Here is a 9,860-nt window from a genome sequence, read left to right on the forward strand (position 1 = left end):
TTGCCTCTTAATCTACTAACCTCTTTAGGAAGCAAAACCTATATTATATGGAATTTGGGTCTTTCTTTGAAGTAATCATGTCTGATTCATGTTTGGAGAGAAGCATGAGGATATAATATTTGGAGTATATGAAGGAACTTTAAAAAATTAAATATATTTATATCGAACAGATATATTCATATCCAAGCAATAATAGTTTCATTTATGGTTCTGTGGTGCAACTGTTTTGAGATTTAATATTGGTTATTTTCATTTTCTTAAAAAAGTAGAAAACATTGAAGAAAATATATGGTTGTCAAATTAAAAAAAAATTTAGAAAAAAAATAAGTGAAAATATGAAAACATAAAAAAAAAATATGTTTTTAGTATTTTTATTAAAATTATTCTGGAAATTTTAAAATAGGAAAACACTATATTTAGATTTTAAACTTAATTTACACGGGTTCAAATCTTGTAAACAATTCCTTCAATTTAATAGTATGAAACCCTCAAACTTTTGTAAAAAATCAATATAGTACATGAACATTTTTTACTCTCAATTTGGTCCTTAGAATATTTTTTTAATAATTCAACTTTGTAGTATATTTATATATATGTAAAAAATCTTAAATTATTTAATTTTATTTTTAAAATTTAAATAATTTCTTAATTTTTCTAGAAAAATTAATTAAGTTCTTAAATTTTTTAAAAGAATCAATTAGGCCATCGAACTAAGCCAAAAATTAAATTTATGTAATAGATAGGGGTTTTAAGTTCATCTGGCTGGTCTTGGTCATTTCCCCTTTTCTCGTGGCAATAACCAAGCAGAGTAAATACTACCATGTTATATATTAATAAGAAAATAACTTCAGTGACCGAAAATACCTTATAATAGATTTTGACCAACTTTTTTTGATTTGCCAAAATGACCAACAAAATCGCAATGTGATCTCTAAACGCAACGCGATCTCCAGTATAGCAAATCAGTTTCCAGATTCGCAATGCGATTTTGACTATCGCATTGCGATTTTCTAAATTCGCGTTGCGATAGTCCAAGTTCACGTTAAGAATTTTATCTAAAAAGATATCGCGCGGTGTCGAAACACGTATTACCACGACTACGACCACGAGCGGGACAGCGGCGGCGATGGTGCGCGAGAGTCCCCCTTGTTCTCTTCCACTCAACAAGGAAGTGGGAAATCCAAGTCTTAATACCATTCCAAAGTGTTTCCAATACTATGTGGGATTGAGTATTGCAAACACTTGGAATCTTTTACACTATCGTAACACATTCTTTATTGTTTCAAACTAAGATCTTACAAATGGCTTGGGAATCTCTTACATTATCGCAACACATTTTTATTGTTTCAAACTCCACATGAATTTGGAATAGTTAAAATGTAAACTATTTTGGATTTTTCACTATCGCAATATTTTTCACTATCGCATCAACACGTTTTTCAAACTCTCGCAACACATTTTAACTATCGCAACACATTTTTTTAAAATCGCGTTGTGAATCTTACAATCGCGTTGCGAATTTGGAAATTTAGTTGAAAATTAGAGTTCGCGTTGCGTTAAGATTTGTGTTGGTCATTTTGGCAAATCCAAAAAAATTGGTTAAAATCGTATATTATAAGGCATTTTCGGTCACTGAGATTATTTTCTCTATTAATAAACTTAAAGAAACTGGAAAAATTGTTGTAGCACAAAACTGGACAGATATATTGAGTAAATTTGTTGGCATGCTGATCTTACAGAAACAAGTAATTTTCTCATCATTGTTTATAATTTGATCTCCTAAATGAGTGAAAAATTTGGAAACAATTTGTTCCTTGAAGTCTGAACAGGATCATCATCTCCACGTGTTATCAAAAGTACTTGCAATTAAGTTCATCATCTTGGAAAGTGATCCGGTCTCCCATGAGATGATCATAAGTTCATTCTACGTGACATTTACAGTCCACCTCTCGTAGGAAAATCTTCTCAAACTTCAACTTGTAAAGCTCATGTTCATATTATGTCAATGAATAGGGTTCAAGTTTCTCTATCTTTTTGTTTGAAATCTTCGGTTGAGAACCCTTCTTGAATGGGGTAAAAGAGGCTGTGTTCTCATTTTAAACTGTAGCATTACAACATGTCTGATGCTGCTGAATATTGCCAATGCGAGACATTCTAGTTGGTATTATAACTAGGAAAAACTGTAAGAATTTTGTATGTAACGTGAAATTTCTCAAGATATTATAGAAAAAGAAAATAGAGTTAAAAATTGTTTAGTTAGATCTCGCAATTAAATTTACTACACCAACTACTGTTCACTCAATGAAGCCAATAAATGCTGCTGAACAGTCGTAAGTTAGATTAGTTGCACTATAATTTCTGATTAATCTCCTTAACCAACATTCAGGTTTCTCCTGTGTAAACATTGAAGAAAACTTGACTGATTTTTTTAAAAAGAAGAGGCCCTGGCTTTTGGGTGTCATCTGGATGATACAGAGGCGGTTTAAGAAAATAGGTACGTTGACGATGAGTTTTGGGGCCGTATTATTGGTATAGTTATGCATGTATAAAAGAGAGCCAGTGAACTGTTGGAAAACACACTGAGCCACCATTATGATATCCTTTTGCTTAACAATAGAATATAAAGCATACATAAATTAGTTTCAGTTCTTCTCTATCTGTAGACATTTTCATTGGAGATAAGAAGCATCTATATAAATAATATTATATATATAAATCAGCTAAGGCATCTAGAAAAGACAATTTAGCTTTTCAGGATGAATTAAGAGATGCAAATTTTAATCGACACACGTAGAAGTGGATTTGTTATCCTGAACATAGAAAAACTTGATTGACCTTATTAGCATAGGAGGCTAAGCCTTTGCTTGAATTGCTTTGGAGGGCCTTGGTCTGGTGGGTGCATGAATTGCAGTTAGGGCATGCAGGCGACGACTTGCAAAGCATCACCAGCATGTGGCATCGCATGCACACCGTTGCTACCATCTCTTGCTCTTTTGATCCTCCTCCTCCTCCACCAACCATGAAAAGTTGCAAGTTAGTCCTTCTGATGAGTTGATCTTCTTATCGACCGAGCTATCCTCGTGGGGCTGACAGAGTTTTGCTGTTGAATAATTGGTGATCTGCTGTATTTACTTTCCTTGCTGATGAATCACACGGTAGGTTTAGCTCAAGGTCTAAGCTCATGTGACCAGAGCTTGGGGGTTCAGGGCTTCTCCTCCTTGGGTCCTTTGAGGTTCTTGTATGAGTCCTTGTATTGTAAAAGTGTATCTGCCCTGACTGAACACAAAAGGAAGCAAAGAACCTATAAGGTTATAGGTGTTGTTTATGTAACATTAATGGAGAAAATTCATCTAATTACATTTATACATGTATGTATGCATACCTGAATATCAAGACACTTTGCCACTCCAAAGGTAATGGAGTCTCGAGGTGTAGCTCCATATCAAACATCGATTTCATACTTTCAGGTTGGATCGCTTGTCTGAAGTTTCCTCATGATCATCCTGTGAATCTTCCAACTTTCTCTTCTTTGATGAATTTTCGAACTCCGGGATCGTATTGCTGATATCTGGAGGGGAGGAGAGCTTCAAAGGAAATCATATAGAAATTGAGAGTACTCCAAAGATAGCTATACAGTTTAAGCTAGCTCAGTTTTTTGTCTTCTCGAGAGAGTGATCAAATGGGTGAAATGGTTTAGGTGGTTATATAGGCTGAAATTTGGGGTGCAAGGGCAAAGTTATTGACGGAAGAAATTAACCAATAGGAAGACCTACCTATGCATGACGTGCATTCCAAGTTGGCCTTCAATTAACTACACTCCCAAGCTGCTGCTATTCAAAGCTTAGATGTGAAGTTCTAACCAACCTCTCTCTTTGGTAAATTATATATAATTTCACCTGGTCCTGATGGATCTTAAAACCCCCTGCCGATTCAAAACTAAATCATGATCGTTGATGTGTTTCCCGCTCGTCATGTCCATTACAATTTACGGACAATACTATTCAAATAAATATATTAAAATAAAATGCTAATGATTATCAATAATGAAAGACCATGATAGTTATTGAAATCCTCCCAAGACCCTAAATTTTAACTTTGCTTACGTAGTATTACATAATCCTTGGCGTGGGCTTTCTAACTTTGAAGCCATACGTGAGCCAAGGCAAAAGTTAAAAGTATTTAGTTTAGGGAACTTAAGAAAGGCGGTGAGAGGTGAGCTAGGGGCATTAAATGAGAAGAGTCTGTAAACAGTTGAAGCTTAGCCTTGAATGCCAATGGATATTTAATAACATACAATAACTTCAACTTCCACAATCGGTCACTCGAACTAAACTTTTAAAGCTTTCACACCCTCCTTTTGCTATTTCAACAAATCCCCATATCAATTAATCAATCCATGAACTCAAGCTTTAAAAGCTCTCAACACCCGCTCAGCTATATTCAAGTAAATAATTAAATTTCCATTCCATACCTATGAATAATCTTAAGCTAAGGTCCCCAAAATTCCACCCTTTTCCCAATGAATGTTTAATCTTCTTGGAAAGCAGCACCAAATGCTCCTAGTTTTCAAATCTCCGTACACATTATTAAATATAAAATTATTCATACTTTAAATTCGCCTTTCAATATCCAACTCTGTCATATTCACATATATATATTGAACTCCCCCGTGGTATGGGGATTTGAAAAGGAAGAAAGTTTTTGATTGTAGGAAAAAGACGAAAGCAAATATATATGGTGGAATGGTGCATGGCGGTTTACACGTTGAGTGAAGAAGTCCTTAAGGCGATGGAAATTCCACCAACCAAATATAAATTGGTGAGGGACCCTAAATAGAGACTATACACTAACAGCAGATGACATACATACCCAACCCATTCAATGTCGTCCTTGTAATTTTTCTCAACTAAGCGGTTTTCGTAACCTAATCAACCCTTCCAAAGATTGGAAATTATTAATCTTTAGCAAAACAAAAGCAAAGGATCCAAATCCAATTGTAAAAGTCATTAAAAGCAGGCATCGAGAGAGAGAGAAGAGTCTACCTGCCTTCATTAACTGTGCCATCTTGAATTCACTTAAATGCAGAATTCAAGAGGGGGGGGGGGATGACCATTGAAAACCCACCTTGCTTTCTTCAACATCTTTCCATTTCATCGTCACCCTCTTCTGTTTTAATGCACTCAACCCAACTCTTCTTCCCTTCATTATGTTCTCTCTCTCATTGTTAATCGCTTCCTACTTGTGAGAATAACTGTCAGAATCTACCACTCTCACTAATAAATCACATGTGATTCCTTTAGATCCCAAATATACACGCTTTTAATCCCTTGTCACTTTGTTAAGAAAGTCGGTACCCTTCACCAATTTCTCTCAAGTCCCACTATTTTATGAATAATTAATTGGGTTTACCCGCCTCAATCCGTTCTCCTTCAACGAGTTATTCACATGATTTCAGATATTTGAATTTAGATTTCGATTCTTATACATTTATTATCATATTTTAATTTAATTTGGATATACTAACTATAGGTGACCAAGTATTTCATGTTTAAATTTTATATAAAGTTAAATTTTTTATTGTTTTATCTAAAAAAGAAAAGAGAAAACTGATGAGCTCTCTCGCCGCTAGTGATACTCCAGTGTTATCCTCCGATGCCACAAAATGTACGTTTCAAAAGCCGAGATCCGGATATTCCAGAAGATACGAGATGGCAACAAAAGCATATGAAGCAGTGCAAGTGGAAAGCCAAGATGGGATGAAGGTGGATCCCAACCCTCGTATGCCTCGGTGCTTGCAGGAAAAACAGTGAAACCCCCTTCCAAGAGGTGAATAATCTTGATGTGGATGATGACATCGACATTCTGAGGAAGATCTCATCACTGGAACGAGATTGGTCTCCCGTTTATACAGTTTTCGGATCACGCCTACAAGCTCATGAAAGACAGTATGTCTAGAACGGTAATCCTGAAACTGCTTGGGCGTAACAGGATTTCATGCCCTTACAACCAAGGCGTATGCCATATGGAAGCCTTCTAAACAATTTATAATGGATTTGATATGCCATATGGAAACCTTCTAAACCATTCACTCTAATGGATTTGAAAACGAATACTTCTTAGCAAAATTCTAATGAGGAGACTATGGGAAAGTTCTTGCGGGGTCTGTGGATAATTTATGATCAGTATCTTACAGTTCAACCATGGACGACGGATTTTCGTACGACACAAGCCTACCCGACAACCGTGATAGCCTGGTTGGAAAGGGCCAAGCTTGACTTTCACAACACCACGAGCAATAGGAGAAGATTCGCAAGAGCGGTTGTCACTGTTGACTGAAAAACCCCTAATTTCTCTAGTAGTGGTCGGAGACAAAATTCAAATAGTGAATTGAGAACCTCCCCATCGTTTGTTTTCGTGTGGTAGATTGGACCATCTTAAAGATTGCTTCCCTAATGGTTCTCCATTGTAAAAGGAAAACACCCAACAAAAGTCTTCACAATCCACGAATAAGGGTACATCCAATAACTTGGTTTCTAGAGATGTGAGCCAAGTTGAGAATGTTAAAGTATTAACATAGCTCAGGAATCAACACACATAAAAGCCATGAATTATTGTTTTCTTTCATTTGTAAAACCTTGAATTCTACATCAATAGCCTCAGGCTATTTATACAGCATAATATGAAATGTAAAATGAGAGGGAAAGAACGTTAGGACGTTAGAGGAGAGAGAGAGTTGTTAAGACAACTCTAACCACTCACGTAGAATGCATGCATGATCATACGAATGACTAATTCATGCATACATCATATATTAACATCATACACTAACATTCCGCTTACTATTTACTCTGCACTTTTCTAATTCATCAAACAACAACATTCTCCTTGCAACTTCAAACCTGTAAAACTTCTCAACCTCCTCATTTAACTTGCACAATCACCAACTTTTGTCTGTGCTTTACAAACAAAGGTGCAGACAGTGCTTTTGTTAAAATATCTACAACTTGTTCATATGCAGGAACTTCATTAACTTGTAACTTTCCTGCAACAATCATCTCTCGAACGAAAGAGATCAAGTTCCACATGCTTAGATTTAAGTGAAATAGGATTAGCACACACTGCTACTGCACTTGAATTGTCACACCATAGAGTAGGTTTGCCATGAGAAACAATTTGCAGTTCACTCAATAAAGATTCAATCCATACCATTTCAGCAGCCGCACATGCAACACTTCGATATTATGCTTCAGCTGTTGATCGAGCCACAACCTGCTTCTTTCGAGAGCTCCATGAAACTAAATTGCCCCCAAAATAAATGCAGAAACTAGAAGTGGAGCGTTTATCATCCACATCTGCTCCCCAACTCGCATCAGCAAAACCTGCCAAAGAAAGTCTGGATGACCTCAAGAAACGCAGACCAAAGTCAATTGTCCCTTGTAAGTATCGCAAGATACACTTCACAGCCTGAAAATGAGTCAAGAGGAGCTTGCATAAATTGACACACACGATTGACAACAAAGGCTATATCTGGACGAGTAATCACAACATACTGTAGAGCTCCAACAATGCTACGAAATTGAGTGACTTTTTCAACTGGATTTCCTTCCTTAGCTGAAAGTTTGTAGTTTGTAACCATATGAGTAGGAAGACCATTAGCACTTTCAAATCCATTTCGATGAAGCAGTTCATGAATGTACTTTTGCTGGCACAAGACAATACCTCCTGATTCATACTTTACTTCAATCCCTAAAAAGAAGTTTAGTGTGCCCAGATCCTTTAGAGAAAACTTTGCATGCAATTTGTCAATGACAATCTGCACCTAACTTGGATTACTGCCAGTGAGAATTATATCATCAACATATACAAGTACATATAGTAAGCACTTCTCACTTTTTCGAGCAAATAGAGATGAATCTGACTTGGCTACCACAAATCCTTCAGATTCTAGGTAGCTTCTTAAACTGTCAAACCAGGCTCGTGGTGCCTGTTTTAAGCCATATATGGCTTTATGCAACTTGCAAACCAGCTTAGCATCACCAAACTCAAAACCAGGAGACTGAGTCTTGTAGACTTCTTCTGCTAGCACTCCATTGAGTAAAGCATTATTTATATCAACTTGCCTGAGTTGCCATCCTTTTGACAGTGCTAGTGTCAAGATAACACAAACAGTTACTGGTTTGACAACAGTACTAAAGACTTCATGAAAGTCAATACCTGGTTGTTGAAGAAACCCCTTGGCTACCAACCTTGCTTTATATAGAGCAATTGAGCCATCTGCATTCCTCTTGATTCTGAACAACCATTTGCAGTGTACTGCCCTTCTGTCACTTGGCAATGACACTAGAGACCACGTATTATTTTTCAGCAAAGCCTCATACTCCTCTTGAACAACAGCCTTCCAATGTGGAATGGCCAAAGCCTGCTTAATACTATGCGGTTCTTCATCAATACATGCAGTGACTTGAAAAATCTTTGGTTTCGATATACCACTCTTACTCCTTGTTTGTATAGGATGAGTATTTAAGGTAGAGCTACAACCAGCTGTCACATCAGTTTGTGATAATGTTATGCCAATTGAAGCAATGGTGGAACTTGACCCTGCTTGTCTAGCTTCTTCACTATTTGTTTCATGATCAGAACTGGACCCTACTGGATTTTCTCCTTCACCATTTGTTTCAAGATCATTTTGACTATCATAAGCTTAATCATTTTGCACAAACAAACATCCTCCCATCATCATCAAGACACCTATATCCTTTGTGAGATGGACTATATCCACGAAAAACACATTGCTTGGACCAATACTAAAGCTTGTGATGATTAAATGGTCTCACCAAAGGAAAGCATGCACAACCAAACACTTTTAGCATAGAATAGTCAGGAGGTTGATGATTTAAAACCTGAAATGGAGACTTTCCATGGAGCACCTTTGTAGGTAACCGATTTATCAGATACAAAGCTGATATGAAAGCATAGCTCCAAAACTTCAAAGGTAATGAAGCTTGAGACAGTAGTGCCAGCCCCATTTCAACCACATGGCGATGCTTCCTTTTAGCCTTGCCATTTTGCTCAGAAGTGCTTGGGCAAGATAATCGATGCTAAACTCCATTTGTCATAAACTAGCCTTTTAGAGACTGATATTCTCCTCCACCATCACTTTGCAAACATTTAATCTTAACTCCAAATTGTACCTCAATAAATTTGTAAAAATTGATAAAGCACAACATAACTTTTGACTTTCTTTTAATCAAGTAAAGCCAAGTAAACCTTCTGTATACATCAATGAAGGACACATAGTAAGCATACCCGTCACTAGAAATAATTGGTGATGGTCCCCATACATCAGAGACAACCAGTTGAAAAGGAGCAGTATATTCAGTGAGAGAGCTAGTAAATGGTAGCTTGTGAGCCTTACTTTGTAAGCAAGTATTGCAAACAGAAGATAAGGAACTTTCATTAGATGAAATATTACAAGTTTTCATTACTGTTTTGACCACATTAACAGTTGAGTGCCCTAATCTTCTATGCCATAAGTCTAACAAACCACAAGACTTTGACACATTATTCAGTTGCATTTGCTTCATAGGAGATAAGAGTTGATAAAGGCCTTCATCCGTGAGCTTCCCTTTCAACAGTACATTCTGTGTCCGAGCATCCTTCACAAAACATTCAAGTAGATGTAATTCAATAAAGACATCATTATCTCTAGTGAATTGAGAGACAAACAATATTTTTTTCTTAACAGTAGGCACATACAAAACATTTTGCAAAATCAGCTGCTTTGTTTTAGATGAAAAGTAGCTTTGACCAATGTGGGATATTTTCACACCTTCCCCATTTTCCATATGAAGACACTGATT

The 9,860-nt window shown here is 36.5% G+C and overlaps 1 pseudogene; it reads right to left on the minus strand.

The window, feature by feature from the left end:
- Positions 1–2,730: 2,730 nt before the first annotated feature.
- LOC120217009 lies at positions 2,731–3,973 on the minus strand (annotated as a pseudogene).
- Between the last annotated feature and the right edge of the window lie 5,887 nt (positions 3,974–9,860).

This window comes from Hibiscus syriacus, unplaced genomic scaffold, assembly GCF_006381635.1.
Source record: "Hibiscus syriacus cultivar Baekdansim isolate YM2019G1 unplaced genomic scaffold, ASM638163v2 tig00110174_pilon, whole genome shotgun sequence".
Classification (NCBI taxonomy): domain Eukaryota; kingdom Viridiplantae; phylum Streptophyta; class Magnoliopsida; order Malvales; family Malvaceae; genus Hibiscus; species Hibiscus syriacus.